Source organism: Halichoerus grypus, chromosome 3 (assembly GCF_964656455.1).
Source record: "Halichoerus grypus chromosome 3, mHalGry1.hap1.1, whole genome shotgun sequence".
In the NCBI taxonomy this organism is placed as follows: domain Eukaryota; kingdom Metazoa; phylum Chordata; class Mammalia; order Carnivora; family Phocidae; genus Halichoerus; species Halichoerus grypus.
In genome coordinates, this window is record NC_135714.1 from 184,127,679 (window position 1) to 184,152,493 (window position 24,815).

At 35.9% G+C, this 24,815-nt stretch overlaps 1 pseudogene; it reads left to right on the forward strand.

Annotated features, from left to right (window-relative positions):
* The first annotated feature begins 2,101 nt into the window (after positions 1 to 2,101).
* Positions 2,102 to 2,396, forward strand: LOC118526079 (protein S100-A10 pseudogene; annotated as a pseudogene).
* Positions 2,397 to 24,815: the final 22,419 nt, after the last annotated feature.

Sequence of the window (24,815 nt, forward strand, 5' to 3'; positions counted from 1 at the left end):
GTAGCATACTTATCATCTACACACTAGATGCCCATAGCACCTCCCCTTCACTATGACAATAAAAAAAATCTCCAAACATTGACACATTTCTCCTCAGAGACAAAATCACTCTCCAGGGAGGAAGCCATGGAGTAAGTCATAGAATGGAGTGACTTGATTTGTTGTGTGTTTAAAGATTGTCAATCTGGCTTTTCTGGAGAATGGGCTATAAGAAGATAAGATTGGAAACAGGCACAGTTCAGAGGCAACATCTGTCCTCCGGGGGAGAAGGTGGTGTGACGGACTATAAGTCTTGTTATGAGGGTTGTTTAACTCAAATTATGTTTGAAAGGACTCCTAGAATTTGGTCATATGGTTCACTAAAAGGTATATAAAACATCCAATTGCCAATGAAGGATGTAAGTATGTAGTTACATAGAAACAACCGGAACTCAGAGGAGAGTGGAAGACTGAATTTATTAAAACAAAAAAGTTGCAGTCATCAGCATTAATATTGTAATTGTTGAATTTATAGAGGACCGGTGAATAATAGCCCTTTCTTTCTCTCTCAAGTTGAAAATGATTAAAATATAGGTTAGGACTCCTTTCTGACACCATATACAAAAAAGATGGATAACAACAAGCTTTGGTGAGGATGTGGAAAAATTGGAACCCTCAAATTTGGCTGGTGGGAAAGGAAATTGGTAAGCCACTTTGGAAAAAGAGTTTGATAGTTTCTCAAAAAGTTAAACGTAGAGTTACCATATAGCCTGAAAATTCCACTCCTAGATATATACCCAGGATAACAAAATATATGTCCATAAAAAAAACTTGTACACAAATATTCATAGAATTCATAAAATCCAAAAAATAGAAACAAATACCCATCAACTGATGAGTGGACTAACAAAATGAGTATATCTATGCAATGAAATATTTTTCAACATAAAAAGGAATGAAGTACAGATTCATGCCCAACCTGGATGAACCTTGAAAGCATGATATGTTAAGTAAAAGAAGCCAGACCCAAAAGGCCACATAGTGTATGATTCTGCTTTTATGAAATGTCCAGAATAAGCAAATCCATAGAGCCAGACAGTAAATTAGTAGTGAACAGGGAGTAGAGGAAAAGGCAGGAGGGGGATGACTGCTAATAGGTATAATATTTCCTCTTCGGGCTGATGAAAATGTTCTAGAATTCTGTAGTGGTGATTGTTGCACAACTTTGTGATACACCAACACCCAATGAATTCTATATTTTTAAAGGGTAAATACTATGGTATTTGATTTATCTCAATAAAAGTGCACACACACACACACACACACACACACACAGATTTGGTAAACCTGCTATTTGCCTAACACCCTCCCCTCTCCCTAAAGTAGACAGATAGGAATAGAATGAGTGGGGTTCAAAATAGTAATTATATTATAGATTAGGCTGGATTGAAGTGTGCCAATTACATATGTGGGCACAATACACTTCTAATCTTTACCCCTGAATTAAACAGATTTACCCAAGCAGTCATAAGCAGAATTGTTATTGGGACATCTCCCTCAGAGATGTATTGGGGGAAAGCAAATTTGAGAGCTTCCTCCCTGCAAGTAGACTGAATAAAACAGAAGCCCTGAAGGAGCTCAACCAAGCATACCAGGTTTCTTTTTGCAAAGACAGCAATTACATAAGAAGCAGAGAGAGGCAGAAGTGTGAGCCCTAGTTTATCCTTTCTCGTGGAAACATGAACTCAGGCAAATTGAGTCCTTTGTGAACACATTAAGAATAGATGTGAGAGGATGAGTTCTGTTTTGTGCACATTGGATTTGTAAACATGAAACTTCAAATGAAGTTGTTGGTAGAAAGATGAGTATATAGCTCCAATGTTATAGCTTCATGTGACCCTGGATTCTTAAAATCTGCTTTAGGAAATGACAGGAAAGGGTAGGATGGGTCTCACAAGAGTTGTCTTTTCCAATCCACCAAGTCAGGCCTATAGCAACCAAGAGAGTAGTTTAATGGAAACAGCAACCCTCTGCTTAAAAGGTTGTATAGAACTGGCCGTGCGTCCCAGCCAGCCAATCATCCCCGCCGCGCCTCGGGCCAAGGTTTCAACAGACCTCACCAAAATGCCGTCTCAAATGGAACACGCCATGGAAACCATGATGTTCACGTTTCACGAGTTTGCTGGGGATAAAGGCTACTTAACAAAGGAGGACCTGAGAGTACTCATGGAAAAGGAGTTCCCTGGATTTTTGGAAAATCAAAAAGACCCTCTGGCCATGGACAAAATAATGAAGGACCCGGACCAGCGCCGAGACAGGAAAGTGGGCTTCCAGAGCTGCTTCTGCTAATTGCTGGGCTCACCATCGCATGCAATGACTATTTTGTAATACACATGAAGCAGAAGGGAAAGAAGTAGGCAACATGGAGCAACACTTCCACCAGCCCAATGAGAGTTTTCCCAAAGGGTCTCTTTAGAAATCTGTCCCACAGCTTCCCCCTGTATAAAGGATTCCATGAGCAGATCGGGACCCTCAGAAAATGTACAAATAAAATCCAAGCCCCATTTGAGAAGCAGAGAAAGAAAAGTCAGATAAGCTTTTGATTTTTATATTGCTTGCATCCTCTTGACCTAATAAACAAATTCCTTTTTTAGTTCCTCAAAAAAAAAAAAAAAAAAAAAAAAAAAAGGTTGGATAGGTCAATTTCAAAGGTGAAAATTCATATGGACGCCTGCTATAAATTTTAATCGTTCTTGTTCCATTAAGTTTATTGCTTTCCTAACATTTGTAGTTTTAGGTATGGAAACCTTTAATTTTTGTTTTGTTTTGTCTTTCTGGCAATGAGAAGAATCCTACTATATAAATTTATTGGCTCTAGAATGAGAATAAAAATTAAAAGTCATGATGCCTACAAATTTTTCCTAAAAATGTTTATTAGTGCACTTGTAGAACCAATAACATCATTTTATTACTATAAAAAGGAGGAATAAATAAAAATCATTTTAGACGTGGTCTACCTTTTCTAGGGATTATATTGAATGGACTGTTTTAAGCTAAATAATCCAAAAGTTTCCACACACTGAGAAACTTAATGGATTGTGAAAGAAAGGTGTCCTGGGAGCTGAAATAAAAACATGAGTATAAAAGCACATAGACACTATGTCCTCACATATATAAGAAAATTATCCAATTCATTGAGTACTGATTGCTATTTTATTATTTGAATCAATACCAATGCAGTTAATGTGGCATTTAGAAATCATAAAAATAAAGATAGGATAATTGTTCCCCTAAACAGAAGCCTTACATGAATATTTTAAACCTCATATGATGAAATCACAGTGAAATTTAGGGAAACCTGGACCCTACAAATGCTACTGGCATTAAGCAGCTCTTGAGGCTTCCTTTGCTTTTCAATAGACTTCATTTACAATTTAATCAAAATATTAGCTACTGTCAAGGCCAAAGGAATGAAGAGTTTAACAAATTATTTTTCTGTTTTGGTAAATACTTAAGAGATTATTGACAATTAAATAAAAATATTAAATAGTATGTTAGCATTCTATATTTAAATTGCATGAAAAATAAAAAGATTTTAAACTATTGTATCTATCTTGTACAACAGATTCAAAGAATTTTACAGGTAGAGATAACCATATAGATCAGCTAACATAACGCTCTCACTTTATGGGTGGAAAGGCTAATGCTTACAAATATTAAGTAATCAGATAAAAATTACATTTTAACTAGAGTTGGAGCCAGGGTTCTAATGGCTCCTGAGTCCAGCCACAGAATTTCTTTTAAAAAACCACATTGCCTCTAAAATTTGTGGTAGGATGTCTGAACCAATTAACATGTTAAAGTCATCCATGTGACATTTGCCTTTTTAGGTTAGGGTGTTGAATATCTCTTTGCATTATTCAGTATATAACTTCACAAAAAGTATTTTTTTTTTTTTTTTAAGATTGGATTGAGGTCTCAGTGCTTGTATATAGCCTGATAAATTTCCACTTGCTGACTACTCTTGAGTGATCCTTGACTAGTCAATTAAAGATATTTTGCGGTTCGGCACTTGGAATCTCCTTTACACACATGAGGTCAATCCCTCTCCTTCTTTACCCAAGTCACTACTTCCCTCTTTAAAGTATAGATGGGCTTGATCTGTTTTTGTGCACTTTATATGATATTTTGTTTTATATAGGGTATATATTCTGTCTGTTGACTTATTTTGCTCAAAATTATTTTTGGGAAATTTACCCATTATGTTGTTGTAAATCATTTATTCTCATTATTGTATAAAGTTTTATTATATGAATATATCATAATTTACTTATGTATGCTACTATTGGTGGCATTTGGTTATTTTCTAACTTTTGGCTTTTACTAATAGTGGTGCCATAAATCTTCTAGCAAATGACTTGTGGTGAACATATGTACACATTCCTGTTGAAAATAGAACCAGGAATAAAACTGCTTGGTTATAGAAATGAATGTTTTCATGTGTCTGTTGGCCATTTGGATGTCTTCTTTGGAAAAATGTCTGTTCATGTCTCAACATCGCTCGGCATCAGGGAAATCCAAATCAAAACCTCAATGAGATACCACCTCACACCAGTCAGAATGGCTAAAATTAACAAGTCAGGAAATGACAGATGTTGGTGAGGATGTGGAGAAAGGGGAACCCTCCTACACTGTTGGTGGGAATGCAAGCTGGTGCAACCACTCTGGAAAACAGTATGGAGGTTCCTCAAAAAGTTGAAAATGGAGCTACCATACAATCCAGCAATTGCACTACTGGGTATTTACCCCAAAGATACAAATGTAGGGATCCAAAGGGGTACGTGCACCCCGATGTTTATAGCAGCAATGTCCACAATAGCCAAACTGTGGAAAGAGCCAAGATGTCCATCGACAGATGAATGGATAAAGAAGAGTGGTATATATATACAATGGAATATTATGCAGCCATCAAAAGGAATGAGATCTTGCCATTTGCAACGGCGTGGATGGAACTGGAGGGTGTTATGCTGAGCGAAATAAGTCAATCAGAGAAAGACATGTATCATATGACCTCACTGATATGAGGAATTCTTAAGCTCAGGAAACAAACTGAGAGTTGCTGGAGTGGGGGTGGGAAGGATGGGGTGGCTGGGTGATAGACATTGGGGAGGGTATGTGCTATGGTGAGTGCTGCGAATTGTGCAAGACTGTTGAATCACAGACCTGTACCTCTGAAACAAATACAATATATGTTAAAAAAAAAAAAAAGAAGAAGAAGAAGAAGAAGAAAATAGCGGGGGGGAGAATGGAAGGGGGAAATTGGAGGGGGAGACGAACCATGAGAGACAATGGACTCTGAAAAACAGACTGAGGGTTCTAGAGGGGAGAGGGTGGGAGGATGGGTTAGCCTGGTGATGGGTATTAAAGAGGGCACGCTCTGCCTGGAGCACTGGGTGTTATACACAAACAATGAATCATGGAACACTACATCAAAAACTAATGATGTAATGTATGGTGATTAACATAACAATAAAAAATAAAAAAAAGAAATGAATGTTTTCAACTGCCAGTTTTTCAAAGCAGTTTTAGCAATTTACATTGTTACCAGCCATATTTGAGAAATTCTGTTGCTCTATTTCCTTATCGAAAATAGATATTGTGTTCTTTTTCAATTTAAATATTTTTTTGGACACAATGTTATCTCTGTTGCATGCAAGTCCCTATGTGTTTGCACTCTCCCTTTTCCATTGCATCCTCTACTCTGTTAATTGATATCTTACATGTGATAAAATACACGTGTTTTAAATACACAGTTTAGAGTTTCAGTGAAGGTAATAATCCATGCAATTGTCACCTCAGTTAATATTCGGAACACTTCTGTCACCCAAGAAAGTTTCCATTGTCCTTTTGCATTCAATTTTCTCTGCCCCAGTGGCAACCACTACTCTCAGGTCCACTGCTGTAATAAATTACTTCTGTCTGTTCTTCAACGGTGAGTGAATAGAAATCGTATAGCTTATACTCTTTTAGATCTGGCTTCTTTCGCTAAATGTGTCTTATCAATTCATGCATGTTGTTAAGTGTAACAGTAATATTTTCTTTTGATTGCTGAATAGTATTGTATTGTATGACTGCTGCATACTTTGTATTTATACATCCAATCAGCATTTGAGGGACATTGGGTTGTTTCTAGTCTGGGGTTATGATGACTAGAGCTACAACAAACATTGTTGGACAAGAATTTTGGCAGTATATTTCTGTAGAAGTGGAGATGTTAAGTTATAGAGTAGGATTGCACTTAACTTTATAAGACATCTTTTTCCAAAGTGGCTCTACTATTTTATATTCCCACCCAATATACAAGAGTACCAATTGTTTCACCAGTCATTCCACATCATTGACAAGGTTTGATACAATCAATCTTTTCAAATTTAACCATGCTTATGGTTTTGAATTTTCTGCTGTTGCATTTTTAAAATTTTTATTTACCAGTTAACTAATGACATCACCTTTTCATATGCTTATTTGCTAGTCATTCCTGTGTCTTCTTTGTAAAGTATCTGCTCAAGTCTTTGGACCCTTCAATTGAATTGCTTCCTGTTATACTGTTGAGTTGTATAAGTTCTTTATATATTCTGGGTGCAAGACAAGAAAATTGATATTTATATATGTGTGTGTGTGTATGTATATATATATATCATTATAATCTTAAATGTTTTTCTCCTTTTCTACTCTGTGTCTTACTTTTTCATTTTTAAGGTATAATATGACTATAATGAACAAAAATTTTTAATTTTGAAGAATTCTAACTTATGAATTTTTTTATGGCCAGTGCCTTTTGTGTACTTTGAAAAGATCTTTGCCTATCTCAAAAATGGCAAAGATTTTATGCCTTTCTCAAAAATTTAGTTTTAACTTTTATGTTATGCTATTCATCTTGAATTTAATTTGTGTGTATGTTGTGAGGTAAGGGTCATAATTCATTTCTTCTCCATATGGATATCCAGTTTTTATGTATTTATTCTTTTATAAAAACTAGCCTTTGCACATTGAATTTCCTTGGCACCTTTGTCAAAAATTTATTCACTATATATATGTGTCTGTTTTGACTACTATAGCTTTAAGTTCAGAGAGCAATATCCCTTTTTTTTCAAGATTGATTTATCCTTTTATTTCAAGATTGATTTGTTATTGAATCTGATATTTTAATTTTCCATATATATTTAGAATCAGCTTATAAATTTCTAGGTTAATAATTAATAATTGACATTTTAAAAATATTTAATCCTCCAATCCAGGAACTTGGCATATATCCCCATTTCTTTACATCTTTTTAAATTTCATCCTTGAAATTTTAGTAGTTTTTAATTTTTCAATTTTAATATTGAATTTGTATTTCTTAGCAAAGAAAATCCCATCAGGAATTATTAAGGAATTCTATCTAATTTTGCATATATAAACAGTGATATCAACCAGCTGGGCTATTTTTGAGAAAGTATATTTTCTCTGATCTTAAAAGAGAATAAAAAAGCAGTTTTTCAATCAGTACATGCATTTATAAGAGTCAATCATGACAACAGAACATTTTCTTTGTCTCAGGTTGGTTAGATTTTAAAATTTTTAAAAAATTTTTTTTCCTTTAAATGTTTTACCAAATATCAATTATTATACCTATTTTAAGATTATAGAGCAAAAATATTCAAGATGATAAAACAAAATTTATATCAATATTAGTGTGACACTAAAGCCTCTGTTCTTACCTTTTTTTAATGCTCTACAACAGAAAAGAATGGAGGGCAAGACAAGAAGGTAGTTAAGGGGGAAAAAGAAGTGAGAAATGTATGTTGACCTGTTTTTTTGTTTTTTGTTTTTTGATTTTTTTTAGAGAGGGGTAGGAGGAGGGGAGGGAGAGGGAGAGAGAATCTTAAGCAGGCTCCATCTTAGGACGCCGAGATCATGACCTGAGCCGAAATCAAGAGTTGGTCACTTAACCTACTGAGCCTCCCAGGTGCCCCTATGTTGATCTGCTTTTACAGCTGAGATTACTGTGTTACTGTGTTATGGTGTACTCTTCAATACAGTGCATTGAATTTTTGCAATATACTGATCTAATTTTTCTTCTTTTATAACTCTACTTGTAGATATACCTAGCAATAAGTGTGTTCAAAATATATCTCAATGAAATAAAAAAATACTGTACATAATTTTCAAATATGTTTTGAAATGTTTTTTGAGGTTATTTGTGTGTATTTTCTCTGTTAGAGAATTTAAATGTTTAACATCACTCTTGATACTTTTACTTATATTATTTTTTGATGACAAATACTATAAATTTTAGGCTCCATCATGAGTTGCTTAGATTTTTGTAGCCATTTCCTTAGGTGATGATATACAATTATATTTTTTGCAATAATTAAAAATTAACCTTATTTCAAGATATTTTTCTAATCACATTATTTTAACCTAAGATAGCTATTTGATGTATAGTTTTTTTTTTAAATTTAGGCAAAATATATGACACATCGTGCCTTTATGTATGTTTGTATGTGTGTGCATGCATAAGACTGTAAGAAAGTGGTAGTTTGAATTTGAGGAATTGAGCTTACATTTAAGGAAGAGAAAGAAATTAATGAATTAGTACACTCTAATTTACATTGCAGTTTTTGCTGGCATCAATAAGCACATTTTAAAATTTAAACTTAGTTTAAAAAAACTAATAGAGCAAAACAGAATGATCAGTTCATCATTATGCCTATGTAACTACTTATATTGGGAAGTAGGATTGCAGTTACTTTAGAAAAGAAAATCACAATTTAAACCATAGAACTGATAGGACAAGGGTAGTTAGAGGTATATACATGTCCATCAAAGCAATAACAATAAATCAAGGAGGAACAATTAGAAACAGGTTTGAGAGAAAGAATCATGAAGAGAACATGGTGAATTAACTTCTTAGAACAAATTAAAATCCATACAAAAAGGAAATGCATGCAATTTGGTCATGAGCAGTGACTACTTAGTAATGCAAGATGTGTTTTTAAATCAATATATAATATACTATCATATTTAAAGTCAGCTTTCCGACAGAGAAGATACTCCCCTAAAGCATTCCAAAGAAAATAAGATCAATAAGACCCAAGTGTAAAGAAACATATAATAAAAGCAGGTGTTTGGAAAAAAAAACAAAAAAAATCTTAGAAAGATGTCAGAGTAATCTGATTTTGGTTGCAAAGTTTGATGTAGTTTAACTGAATTCAGTTTAAGTGAGTCAATTTAACTTATCTCTAAACCTGTTAATCATTGATTTCTGAAAATAATTCACTTAATGTGACTAAGTGGAGATCTTATTCCCCCAACATTGAACTATGTGCATTGTTACTACATTCTGACGAGGAAATTGTTTCTTGCTCTCAGTGTACACATTGCTACATTCCCCATGCAACCACAAAGTTCTGATATTGTCTGAAATTCTGATTGATGCACAGGGGAAAGGAAAACAAGGTTGTTCGAAGAACTAACACCCAAAATAACTCAGAAACCAGAGGGCTTTGTGTGAGGAAAATCAGAAAAGGTGAAGTATTCAATAAGAGATCATAAAGAATAACCAGCATTGCCCAGGTCTCTTCTACCAGGAGATAGTTTTGAAAGGATAGCAGTAACAACCAGAAGAAACATAAGTATCCATCAATAGATAAATGGATAAATATGATATGCTATATACATATATATATGTATATATATACGAATATTACTCAACCATAAAAAATAATGAAATTCTGCCATCTGCAACATGATGGATGGACCTAGAGGGTATTATGCTAAGTGAAAAAACTCAAAGACAAATAGTGTGTGATTTCACTTATATGTGGAATCTAAAAAACAAAACAAATGAACAAAAAAATGAAACAGAAACAGACTCATGATACAGAGAATAAACTGGTGGTTGCCAAAGGGGAGGAGAGTGAGGGGACAGGTGAAATAGGTAAAGGGACTAAGAGGTATAAACTTTCAGTTATAAAATAAGTAAGTCATGAGGATATAATGTACAGCATAGGGAATAACACTGTAGTAATTTTGCATGGTAACAGATGGTGATTAGACTATTGTGGGGATCATTTCATAATGAATAAAAATATCAAGTACACCTGAAACTAATATTATATGTAAATTATTATTCAATAAAAAATAAGCCAAACAAACTACTTTATTATATACATTTCTGCTTTTTCTGCAGAAACACCCCAGATTGCTCTGGGAGTCACCAGGGAGTTTATTTGTGCTCTGGAACGAGTCCTGTTAAGCTATCATATAATAGGCACCATTTTCTCTTCTTATAGATCTTGCCAGTATTTTCAAGGTAGATGATCACTATATGCACAAAAGGGGGTATTTTATCTTCTGCTTTATAGAAATTTTATTATTTATCTAGTGGCATCTACTATAAATCTTAGTATACAATGCTGAATACCAGTCATAATAAAATCACTAATTTGGACCATAATGTTTCCAGCTTGGAGAGTGTAATCACTAAGTTTGGAATCTAGATACTATTTTTTCTACTAAATGTGATGATTTTGTTAGTTCGTGATAGGAATTCTTTATCATATTAAGGGTATATCTATCCTTTTCTTAATGTATGAGAATTAGATGTTAATTTTTTAAATGTCATGCTTTTAATGAATATTTAATGAGTATATATATGAGTATATATATGTATATATGTATATGAGTATACATATATATACTCATATACATATACTCATATATATATATATTTTTAAATGTCATGCTTTTTTAAAAAAGATTTTATTTATTTATTTTGAGAGAGGGAGAGAGAGCACCAGCAGGGGAAGCAGCAGACAGAGGGAGAGGGAGAAGCAGTCTCCCCGCAGAGCAGGGAGCGTGATGCGGGACTTGATCCCAGGACCCTGGGATCATGACCTGAGCTGAGGGCAGATGCTTAACCGACTGAGCCACCCAGGCACCCTAAAATGTCATGCTTTTAATGAATATCTAATGAGCGTATATATATATACTCATATATATATATACACTCATATATACATATACATATATATATACACACACACATATACATACATATATATGTATGTATATACATATGTATGTACATATATATGTATGTATATACATACATATATATGTATATATACCAGCTAAAATTCAAAGCATTTGTATATTGGTAGTAAACAAAAGCCACAACAGTCTCTATTCTCATGAAACTAACATACTAACATTCTGGTAAAATCAAGACTTAAATATAATATATACTAGGTTAAAAGGAAATGTGTATGGCAAAAATACAAGGAAAGGAGACAGAATGTCTGGAAGAGTAAATTGAGAGTCTGACATGGTGACATAGTAAAATCAAGGTGAGTAAGGGTGAATAAGGGAAATTCGAGCAAAGACCATTTCAAATAGAGGGAAGAATAAGAAGGCTAGTGGAGTTAGACTGGAAAGGGGAAGGAGGTGTAGAGTAGAGGAGGTAAGGGAACAAAAGAGGACCCAGACCCTTTAAGACCATGGAGAACATGAGAAGTTCAGATTATACTCTGCCTGAGATATAGTTCTATTACACCGTTTTGAACAGTTGAGTGACACATTTTAACTTACATTTTAACAAGATCACCGAATACTTGTTGAGAATAGATCATAGAAATGAAAGACAATAGGCAGAGAAACCAGTTAAGCAGCATTTGCACTAATCCAGGTAAAGGATACTGATACCTTGGTATGTGGGAATCGCAGCCATGTTGGTAAGGAGTGATTGGGTCTATGTCAGGTTATGAATTTCACCTTGAAGTGAATTTTACATGAAGTTCTTCAAGAAGGTTAAGTGATTTTCTGTTGTATGCATTTTTTTTTTTGCATAACAATTTGTTTTCCTCTCAAAATTTATCATATATAATCTTCTGGTTTCCCTGTGTTATAAAAGACGAATTAAGCCAGCCTAGCTGATTACTTCTTATATGAATATACTGTGTGTCATTTTTCCCTGACAGAATGCTTGTAAGATTTTTTTCTTACTGAAGTTTGATTTTCTTAGGATAAAACTAGAACAATAGTTTGCCCAGTAAATTGAATAATTTGGTTGAAAACTTGTCTTTTGTCAACCCAAAACATATTTTATCCTCCTGCATCTGGTTGTTACTTGTATTTTGAAATTCTTATATCTATTCTCCTTTTAAAAGATATTTTCCTCATATTTTAATTTCTGTCCCTTTTTTATAAGTCTGTGGATTTTCTGTGGATTTTCCCAAGTTTTTCTTTTAATTCACTTATTTAGTTTTCTGCTGTTATCATTATGTTGTTTTCTGCTTCCACTGTGTATTTTTTTTCTAATTTTTATTATGAAGTATAACTGGTATATCTACAACAATGAAAATAAATGTCCAATTTAATGAGTAAATGGGAAGTGCTACTATTACGGTCACATAGTAGACATTTCTTGAATGAAGGAATAAATGATTGAAACAGGTGAGTCTCTGTGTTAGTGTCTAGTTTCCTGGGTGTAAGTTGGGGCACAAATAGAAATCTAAGTAGCAAGCTGCCCAAACTGTTCCAATTCCAGACCACCTTACACAAATCATCAGGACAGCGGGTATTTGCAGTTACTTCATCCATGATTCATTCTGTGGATTTTCAGTGTGGGGAACTTGAACAGGTAAGACATGAATAAGCACTTACATGATTTATAGGCTATGATGATATTAATCAAGTAAGTGGGAGAACCATGGATCTGGAGAATCCCAAAGCTCTCTCAAGCATACATTTTATGTATCACTTGAATTTGCAATATTCTGGGGTATGGAGCTTCATGGACCATGTATGAGTCTCCTCAGTCTACTTATTATTTAACTCATTTATGTGTATTAGTGCAGACATTAGGGAATCTAATTCCAATTGGTTAAATTTTTAGTGTTATTGATTCCTCTTACTTTAGAGATCAAGAAGACTGTCCTTGGTTCTGTGTATTTTCTCCTTTTTGAGTCTTTCTTTCTCTACATAAGTTTGTGACAGAACTATATGATTTCTTTTGAATTTCTTAATACATCTACTTGTATTTCTACTCACTAAATTTGATACACAGATTCTTCCAATAAATTCCTCTGTCCCTCAAGGTCAGTATTTCTCACACAACAGAATAAATGCATGAAGAATAACAGAGATGTTTTACTCCTTCTGATTAAACTTTTTTCAACATAGCACACTCTACTTATGACAATTTGTACTACGTTATATTCGACACTTTTGAAGAATATAAATGTAGTGGAAATGGCAATTTAAACAGCCAGCATTGTTAGAATACATGGCCCTTCCACTTTCTGATGCTTAAGACCTCTACAGATTGCACAAAATGGAAAATAACCCTAAGAATCCTGATGCAGCTAATGTAAAAGAACATTTAGTTTCCACAGAGAAGCCTTCCTTCAAAATCTCTGTTCAGGTTAAACTTCTTTCAAAAATTCAACAAAGAATATAGCATGAAAATTGACTCTTAGTAACACCTGTTAAAGGGGAAAAAAAAGAGAGAGAGAGAGAGAGAGAGAGAGAAGGCTATTTTATACCAGAGCAGTGAGAGGAAAAACCGGGAGTGTGACTAAAAAGCAATATGAAAAATTCTTGTGTTGATGCCAACACTGATTTCACACCCCAAAGCTGCCAATTCTATTTTAAATTATCGGGTCTCAGCTGTTAAAAAAATATATGGAAAGCATCATGAATACTGCAGTCTTACATGTTGTCGGGAGTTGATACTGAGTGATACTAGAAATTGTCCTTGGACTAGAGTTGAATGAGCAGGTGAGATGTTGGCAAAATAGGGCTAAAGTATGATTACTGCACAAAGAAGAGTGGGCTGGAAAAATAGGATGCTTTGAATTATTTTGAAGCATTTTATACATATGGAAATCTTGACCTTTTTCTATAGAACATCCTAAAAAATTAACAATTTTTAACTAGTTTTCTTGACACATTCTATGGAAATTCATATTCCTGTGGATCATAGGGAACACATCAGCAAACAAACTGGTTAAATACTATCTTCCTATAGTATCTAAAATATCAGAGCCAATTGTCTTTTTCTTTTTCTTTCTCTGTCTCTTTCTCTATACACATTTTTTAAAAAGATTTTATTTATTTGAGAGAGGAGGAGAGAAAGAGAACAGAGGGAGAGGGAGAAGAAGACTCCCTGATGAGCAGAGAGCCCAACACACGGGATTCCATCGCAGGATCCTGAGATCATGACCTGACCTGAAGGCAGATGCTTAACTGAATGAGCCACCTAGGTGCCCCTCTTTATACACATTTTGTATATGTATACAAAAAGTGATATAAAGGGAATCAAACTCATAGCTCCAATGTTTCCTTAGTGGAAGAAGCTGCTATTGGGGTGGTACAAATAATATTTTATCTTTCATCATACATTTCTGATTGTTTGCATTTTTATAGTGTATACATGTTCATATAATGTGCATGGAGTTTTTAAAGCTAATGAGCTCTAAATACACGTTACTTTTTTGAAAAAGGATGACTCAGAGGCAGGGCCATGGGCACAGAAGTTGGAGCCATGGGCCATAGAGGATTATTCCCAGGCCTTGAAACCTAATAGAGTTATTCCTGTTAGATTCTGAAAATGCTTGAGACTGATAATTCCATTGTTCCTTTCATCTTCTCCCTTTTTGACTGAGAATATGTATTACTATTATTCTATGCCTATTTCACCCTTTTATTTGGGAAGTAAGTAACTTATTTTCCAGCTTCACTGATTCACAGATGGAGAGAAGTTTTTCCCCAGGATGTAACATACCCAGAGCCCACCTAACTAATTTAGATGGTTTAGATAATGAGGTTTGGACCTTTTGAACTAATGATATGTACATGAGATTTTGGACTTGATCTCATATTTGATAATTGTGTCCCAATTAATCAGCACTTCAGGATGGGGCAAATGTATTCTGTAGATGAAATGGATGTGAATGCTTGAGGGCCAGAAGGCAGATGGTGGCAGATTGAACAATGGCCTCCCCAGTGGCCCAAAGATGTCCAAGTCCTAATACTGGAACCTATGAATTTGTTATCTTATGTGAAAAAGGGGACTTGCTGATATTATTGAGGATTTGGAAATGGGAGATTGTTATGGATTATCTGAGTAGTCCCAATATAGTTATAAGGGTCCATATAATCACATAATTGCCTCTTAGCTTAGTCAAGGAGGGCAAGGTTGTGTTATAGCAAATATTTCTTGCCAAACATATTTAAATAATATATGTCAAATAGACTAGTTCATGACTAGGCTCCAGGAAAAACCCACCTCTACAGGAAACTAGCTGGATTTCCAGACTTGTTTTCATTGCCTTTTTTTTTTTTTTTTTTTTGATAGTATAGTTCCCTCACTTTGGGGCTCTTTACAAGAACTAATATAACCATTTTATTTCTGGTACTTGCCTGTGTTGCAGTTAGTCTGTGCATCTGATATAGAGGCTTAAATGCAACTACTCAGCCATTGTCCAGTCATATGATTAGTATGATTAGACAACTTATCCTCCAACATAAGGAGCAAGAGGGAAACTCCAAGCCAAAAACAGACACATTATCTACACAACCTCTTCATTAACAAAATTTTGGCAATGGTGAAGATGTGGATAGCTTGGATTAATGTCCTGTCTCCTGACTTTAGCCTTGGACAAAAGAGAGGACTAGAAAAGGAAAAGGTTAAAAATAGCCCATGACTGCTCTCAGCAGGAAGCTGGCCCGGCTCTAACAGCTAGGATTTAGTGTTCTCTGGCTGGGCATAAACAATTTCACAGAACACCAACATTAGACAAGGTTATTCTACCCAGGATAAAGCAAGGTGAAAATAAGACTGAGCACAGGAAAAAAAAAAAAACCCAAAAAATAAACCTCTGTGCAAACCATGATTGTACCCAAACATCACTCACCCTCCTCAACTTGGTTAGCTATGTAACTGTTGCTTCTTTACCAATTATAGCTCCCCTCTTTTCTTATTTCCTTCTAAATAAAAGATACTGAGTTATTAAAACATAGAATTGACTCTGTTTACTGAGAACACCCAATCCAGAGCAAGGTGAGCTTGTTTACTTGAAACCTTCCCCAAATTACCTAACATAAGTCCAAATTCTACAAATTAGTCTCTCCAAAATCCCTATACTGACATTCTCCATGTTTCTCCATTGTGTGCAGTCTCCCTTATTGCAACAAGTACCCAAAACCTCAACTTCATTTAATGATGGTTGTTCCTGACCATCTTTGGATGGCACTGATATAACAATGTCAAATTTCAAGGACATCAAAGAACAGAAATTTATTTCTCATTTATGCTCTATTAGTCACAAATTGACAGAGAAGTTCTGCATCATATTGCCCTCCATCTGGGCAAAATGATAAACCTCCCACTATCTTGAACATCGGTGGTTGATGTAGAAGAGGGAAAGAGGAGATACTGAATTGTGCATTGGCTCTTAAAGCTTCTGCCTGTAAGAATACACATTACTTCTGTATACCTCTCATTGGCTAAAGCAAATCCCATAGCCACATCTAACATCAAGGGAATGGAGTAGGAAATCCTACCATCTGCTTAGAGAAGAATCTAAAATATTTGGTGGACTGAACACTCAGTACTCCAACTGGTCTCCAGGGGTGGTGTCTTAGTGAGGTCCCAGAACTGATTTCAGTTGCTAGAAGTTTGGACAATTTCCAGTGGTAGTAGCTGGTGTAGCGTTGGTGAGTGAGCCATACTGTTGAGCCCATGCCTATCCTCCATCCACATCATTACACCATGGCTATTCCATTTAAGAGCAATTTGCCAATGCTGGCCATGACTGATGACAGAGAATGTCTGATATCAACTGGCCAGTTTGTCTACTGAATTATTTAATGCCTCTTTGGTGGTAGATACTCACTGGTGAGTGTTAAAATGCAATTACAAGATCTTTACCCTGGGCTAACTCTCATAAATCTAATTACATGTCATGTGATGCCATTCATACAGTTCTATCTTGTCACAGAGGAAGGATGAAAGGAATGGAGAGTATATTGGAAATGACAAATGAAAAATATAGACCACAGGGCGCCTGGGTGGCTCAGTTGGTTAAGCGACTGCCTTCGGCTCAGGTCATGATCCTGGAGTCCCTGGATCGAGTCCCACATCAGGCTCCCTGCTCAGCAGGGAGTTTGCTTCTCCCTCTGACCCTCCCCCCCTCTCATGTGCTCTCTCTCATTCTCTCTCTCTCAAATAAATAAATAAAATCTTTAAAAAAAAAAAGAAAAAGAAAAATATAGACCACAATTAATCCATTTTTTTTCCTCGATATCCATTCTTATTATTCCACCAGGTGAAAAATGTGTCTCCCTAATACAAAGGACACACAAAGTTCTAGAAACAACATGGAATGTGAAATACTAGCTACCACCAGAAAAACAAAAAGAAAAGAAACAATTTCCATAAATATAGATGCTGTAGTTCTCATTTCATTAGCTAGTCGTGACACTCAAATTGGTAATTATAGGTGCCTTCTGCCAGTTTGTCTTTTTTTTTAAAAAATATTTTATTTATATATTTGACAGAGAGAGAGAGAGAGCGAGAGAGAGCACACAAGCCAGGGAGAGAGGGAGAGGGAGAAGCAGACTCCCTGCTGATCAGGGAGCCCAACGCAGGGCTCAATCCCAGGACCCCAGGATATTGACCTGAGCCGAAGGCAGATACTTAACCAACTGAGCCATCCAGGCACCCCTGCCATAGTTTGTCTTTTAACCATAATCCCATTTGAATGACATTATTATCTGGTGGAATAACTCAAACCCTTATTCCTATAGCACTTAAACCTTTGGTTATCCTCCTGCATTTTCCCACTGACCTGAACTATTGGTCAAAGCACTACAAAGGGGAGCCTTTGAATCATGAATTACTTGGGTTTCTGACATTGTCCTTCTTTTTCCCATTGTGTTGCATCGGGACATTTTCTCCTTGGAAATCAGGATAAGTCAGTTCAGGTAATACAATACAATTATCCCTTCTCTACCTGTGGGATCAATAGAAGTAAACACAAACTGATCAGAGGATAGTCTCAGCTTCCAGTGTAATGAAATCATGATGGTGTTTCCTGGTGAAAGTATTTCTTTTGTGAGCACAGCAATCTAAATACCCAGAAAGCCCATATTAATGGAGATGGGAGCTAAAATCTTTCCAATAGGTTATGATTTTGATATTGAGAGAAATCACTCTCAGTTCTACTCTGGTTCTTAACCACATTCATCCCATCCAAGGCAGCGTTTGCTCTATATATTGGCCACTGGTTTAAGGCATATAATAATCCTTTTGATTGACATCCCAATTTTGTAGACCATTAAATATGTTATCACACATGTTGTGGGGATGGAATATATGGTAAGACCTAGGAATTCTGTGTGTCATCTTTGCATTGCTATAACATATATCTCCCGTTCAAAGGATATTTTTTATGGAATACCATGACAATTGATCAGATATTCTATGATTACATATATGGTAGTCCTCACAGAAGAATTGTCTGTATAGATAATAAGTACGTTTCTGGAATATATGTCTATTCCTGTGTGTATGCACAGGGTGGGGTGGAGTAGTTTCCTCTCATTTTGTGGAAGACTGCATTACTGTCACAGATATCAGCTCTTTCCCCTATAAGAGGATTATAATCTAATGCCTTTCACTTAGATTATAAGTGCTTTGCCCATCCTTCTGATAAATGGCTGATGGAGTATACTTTCTCTATCCCCATTGCTGGGCTTAGTCATATGGATTGTTTTAGTCAGAAGAAAATAAGTGGATGTTATTTATGCCATTTGCACACAGAAAGTAGAGACCTTTAATGAATTATGTAATTGATTTGTTTCAACCTCTTCTGATTTTTCCCTTTGTCACAGTAGTAGGATAACCCAAATTGGAGTTGTTCCTTCACCATGGGTTCCAAACTAGAATAATGGAATAGAAGACAAATGGAGCGGACCTGCAGTCAACACAGGTAACCTGAACAAGAAATAGTTTTTTTCTGCTGTTGTTACTGTTTTAAGCCACTGATACTTTGAGATTGATTTTTACTGTAACAAAATCTACCTAATAAACACTTCCATGTTATAAGGGATCCAAGCTAATCAACATGTCACCAGGTGGCCAGCTAGTACCCCCAGGGAAAGAAATAAAATCGGGAGCAAAACAGTGGCATTTACTTTTGGCAGGTTAAGCACAATAGTCATTGCCAAATCAGCCTGGGAGAGGAAATACTTCTTTTTCAAACCCCCATTCCCACTGTCAATATCCACTTTGTAAATAGTCCCATTGAGAACGTACCTGGAGGGCTGACAGTCACAAGGTCGTTTGTATGCTTCATCTCATTTTCAAGAGATTTGTTCATAGTGGGAGCCCACTGGTAGGCTTTCACAGGGTTCAAAACTATTTTTTTTACACTCTTTGCTTGTTTTGAGAGGTTTGTACCTCACCCCAAATTTCTTGTCTCTAATTTTCCAATTTTGTTTTTACCAAGTCCCTGATTAGTCAGCCAACCCATTAGCCATTGTCCATGAATACATCCAGAGCTATTTCCCAGGGTATCTCTCCTTTTATATGAAGCAGCGTACTCCCACTTCCCAGAAGTCTGCTGACTAGAGGGATGTCCCTACACTATGGCCTTTCAATGACATTCCTGAATGGGGCTATATTGTAGGAATTATCCATTTCTGTTTCTTGCATATAGTGCATGTTATTCTGTTAAACTAAGCCTATACATTTTCTTTCTTTCCCTTCTTTCTCTGTAGAACGATCATAAGTAGAGTGATGATAGATCATGGTTTACCCAGGACACTTATGATTTACATTCACTGTCTCATCTTAATTATTAACAGTGCCAATTTTAATTCTCAAAATTGTCCTGTTTGGATGTTAACTATATGGTCACATTAATCATAGATGTAGGTTGAGAGAGAGGTGGTAAAGCAGTGAAAACATGTGTATCTGAGCCTCATTCTTCTGCAGTGTATCTGTGCATTCCAGACCTGCTCAGGTCCAGTTTCCTAAATTCTTGTCTCTAATTTTCCAATTTTGTTTTTACCAAGTCCCTGATTAGTCAGCCAACCCATTAGCCATTGTCCATGAATACATCCAGAGCTATTTCCCAGGGTATCTCTCCTTTCCATTTCCAGAGTGGCATACTACCATAGTCATCCAATTTTATGATTCAGTAGATCAGCTAACCTGTTGATAATGTGTAGGTAGGAATGAATGATTGCTTGTTATCCCACGTCAGATATTTTGTTCCTAATGTGGACCAGTACAAAGTCACAGGGTGCTTTTTCAGATGGAGGAGAGTTAGTGATTGAAAGGGCCAGGACTTAACTTTCACACCTGGGGTGTCTGTGCTAATTCACCTGTTGAGGCTTCCCAAGGGTTCCGCAGAGCATCTCTGTCTGCTAGAAACATTTTTTGAAACTATCAGATCTGCTGATTGAATCCAAATTCCAGGGCATCTTTTCCCTGCTGCAGTTTTCTTATTCTAGGTACCATTCGAAACTGGGTTATCCAGTAACAGGTCAGAAAAATACATGTATATGTGATATATATTGTCTCAAAATCTGAAGAGTCCCAACAAACACAGAAACTCTTCCTTTATGGTGGGCAGTGCAAGTGCAGCAACTTGCTTTCACTTTAAAGAGGATATTCTGAGATATTCTCTACACTACTGAACCCATGGAAACTTCCCTGAGGTGGCAAGTCTCTGAAATTTTGCAAGGTTTATAACCCATTCTCCTGTATAGAAGGTGTATTAAGTTCTCATAATCAGATCCAATTAGAATACTGTCATCAATATAGAGTAACAGTAATGAGATAGCATGAGCAAGAAATCTTTCAAATTTATTATGACATAGCCCTAAGTCAGGAGAATAAGTATATACTGACTTGCTGACGAAGTTTAAAATGTTTTAGGTTAATTTTATTGATAAGCATGGGGAAAAGTCTCCTCGTGCACACAGGAGACTGTTGGCTAACTCTAGTAGAGACACTAACTTCAGTAGTTTCGCTGTGATTGTCACCATAACCTGATTAATTTTGTAATAATCTATAGCTTTTCTATAGACCTGCTTCTCTTTTGCACTGGCTAATAGGCAATTAAATGAGGATGTGGTAGGAATAGCTATCCCTACATCTTTAAAATATTTGGAGTTCGTACTAATCTCTGTAAATCTGTCCCAGATTAGCTTGGCTTTTCATTTACTCTCTTGGCAGGAATGGACAGAACCAAGGGCTTCTAGTTGGCCTTTTCTATCCTTATAGTTATCTAGCCTATGAATATCTTTTTTTTTTTTATGAACTTGAAGGCCAAAAGGTGAAGTGAAAGTATGCCCTGAGTCAGCAATTTCTTCTGAGAAAACAGCATGAGGACTATTTTATATTATAGTATATTAAAAGAAAATTTGAGTCATAGTTAGGCCAAAAGATCAGGAAATGATTATATTTAAAAAGACAACTTATCACTCATAGTTCCCAAGAGGAGGGGGTTTGCTATTTCATGAGGGATCACATGGGGAAGCAACAGGGCCAGTCACAAGGCAGAGGGAAAAGGGGAACTGTGAGCAAGAACCTCTGTTGTGGTTTTCATAGGAAAGAATCAGTGAAACAGAGTAAGCAGACTTAGGGTTGGCTAGTTTGAATAGTCTCAGCAGTCTCTGGGGCAGAGGGACTGTTGCTGGTTGTCTGGTACATGGCACTTGGGGTGATTAGGGCAGGCCGGAGAGCCCAAGAAAGGAGGTGGTTCCAATGTGGGCTCTGGATTAGTTGATTTGTATTTGAAAAGTACACTCACATTTGAATTGTTTACTTCTCGAGGGACAGGCTGACTGTGGGAAGGCAGTCCCTCCAGGCGCAACAAGACTCCAGATGTTAAAACATCAAAGCATCAATATATAGAAAATAAAAGACATTACTAATACAAGGATCAACCACAAAGTCTTTTATGCAGGATGCTAGTCTCTTCAATGTGTGTATGTGTGTATGTGCACCTGTGTGTGCATGCGTGTGTGTGTGTTTCGGGTGGGTGTGGGTATGAAGGGAGGATATTTTGCTGGCGAAGTGGATTCAGGGGTGTTTGGCTGTTTAGATTTTAGCATCGCCTGGCTCTGCTCAAATGTCCCCACCTCATGTTTCAAGGTTTATTTTCTTTCTCATTAGTGACTCTAATTTAGCATAATATTCTTTCAAGATTTGATATTTACATGGTGCTGCAAATAAGCAGCTTTCAGCATACATTTGTTGCGACTCTAGAAGATGAGAGCCTCTTCAAAATGGCCCTAAAGATTTTCTGATTTTTTTTCCCTCAGTTTGTTCATAGTTGGGCATTTAAGGACTTCAGTTTGTCCTTTTCACTATTTATGCTTTCTAGGCTTGTGAGAAAAAGCCAACTGACGCCACAGTCTTATGATCATGATCATTACCATAGTTACCAAGTGTGTCAGCCACTTGACCTCCATTTGTACAACATCCTTCATCCCACGCTACCAGTGGGGATCATTTGAGTTATCATGATACCACCACATGCCACAGAATTACCATTGGCCCATTACTCCCAGCAAAGAGGTTATTTCTTCTTTTCTCAAGTATATGAGCAGCTCAATCATGGAATCTTATTTTGATATGATTCTACAACCCTGAAAGGTAGAGAGCCCTGTCTCCTAAAGCTATTCCAAAAGCCAATTACTGTTTTAGCTAATGTCCCAGCGGGAAAAAAGATGGAACGCTTGAAGTGAGTGACTGAGGAGAGTTTAATAAATGGATGTTGTACTAAAGTGTGGGCACCATATAAAGAAGCCATCGAGGGATATTGCAGGACCCTGAAGCCAGCAAAAGTGGGTAGCCTTTTCATACTTTGACCTCAAAGGCAGGAAGGGACAGTAGTTATCGAAACCCAGGGTGGGTAGATGTTTTGAAAGGATTCTCTCACAAGAACAGCTCTGATAGAGGGATGCAGGTGTCCCACAGTGACCCTGAAGGAAGGGAGTCTGTAAAATAAACAGCTAACCTCAATTTCTTCCTATCCTTTCATTTTCTGCCAGAACTTCCCATTGGCTGAACCCAAGCAGAAGCCCAAGAATGTGAGATCAAGGAAATAAAGCCTATACAGGTCAGCTTCCCATGACACAGGAGGAAAAATCTAGGGGGTGGACTGGCAAGGCAAACACAAAATACCCAGTGCAGATCCAGCCCCAAAGGAGAAAAATTAGAGCTAGACCTAGCATCTTGATCTTTTTCTTCTATGCCCCTAATGGGTTTCTTCCTCTTTCTGTAAATGCAATGGTGTTAAACATTACTTGTTGATTCTATTCTTTTCTAAGAAAATCAATTCTTCTTTTATCCCCAAATATTTTAGTCTTCCATATCAGAGGGCTGATATTTTATGAAATTTGTGAATGAATATTTTCCCTTTTGCTTACTTTTTCATATAAGATACTTAGAGAGCTACATTTCTAAAACAATACTGAGAAGCAAGAGGCATTCCTCCCTTAACATTCCTTTGTGACCTAAATATATGACAAAGGAAAGCAAAAGGTATAATCAAATAGAAAGATTACAGTGCCATTTTCTGTCCAAAAAATAATTTCATATTCCTAAGATCAAATCCAGGTTTTGCCTCTTAGCTTTATTGACTAGATAATTTTTTAAAAATTTTCCCTGAGTCTCTGTTTCTCATCATTAAAATGAGGGCTATAATACCTAACTTGAACAAAAATGGTCATTATTAGAGATAAAGTAGATAATGCTCCTGGCATGGTTTCTAGAACATATTGGGCACCAAGTAATTGGAAAGGACTATATTAATAGCACAGACATAGAAGTAAAAGAGAAAATATTGATTTAGGTGTCTAAAAGATGAATGAAGATCCTTGAAGAAATTTAGAAATTAATTCTTTAAAACATTTTTAATAATTCTTAGAATCCTAAAAAAAAAAAAAAGACAGATTTATTTGTGTACCTGAGATTGATTGGAAATGTGTAACCACCAGCCACGTATGTGAACTAAGACAAAGTTCTTTTTCTTACTTTTTTTTTTTTTTTAATTTAGAGTTATCACCACATCCACACAGATTTCCTTGCCATAAAGGAATTAAACTCCTGTGAGCAAAAGAGTTGAGAAACGTGTGTGGTCCAATATATTGGTTAGTTTGGGACTTAACAAAGTAAATTGAAAACATCAATGATTAATCAGAAATGAAGATGCCAGGCTGGCTGCATGTATTACAAAGCAGGGAAACCATTAGATTAAAGGCATTTACATTTTGAATTTCAGCAGTCCCTAAAATCAGCTTATATGCAAAGCTTCTTACACGAAAATGAGCTTAATTTTTGGTTGTAAACAGTTCTGCTGAATACCATAAGTTTCAGGCTTCATGAGCATCCCTTGTTCAATTCAGATTAGCTTAGGAAAATCTCTAGTTACATTAAAATCTTATATGGTGGATTTATTCCTTCAAACTTATACCAACAATTTTCTGGTGCATTTTTTCTACTGGTGTAATTTTTCCATCATTGTTTAGAATGTCAAGGTGAAGGACTACTCATGGGTAAAACCCATTCCTTCTGCTCTGGTATATATTTTTCCTATTTGAAATGAATACATTTAAAGCATTTTATATTACTTTCATATAGAGTCATAATACTATCCATAGCTTCTCTTTTAAGAATTATAGGATATACTAATATTTTTAAAAATATTTAGGAAAAGTCACTTATTGGTTTGGGCTGACCATCATCCTTTCTCCTTTCTTTTTGGTAA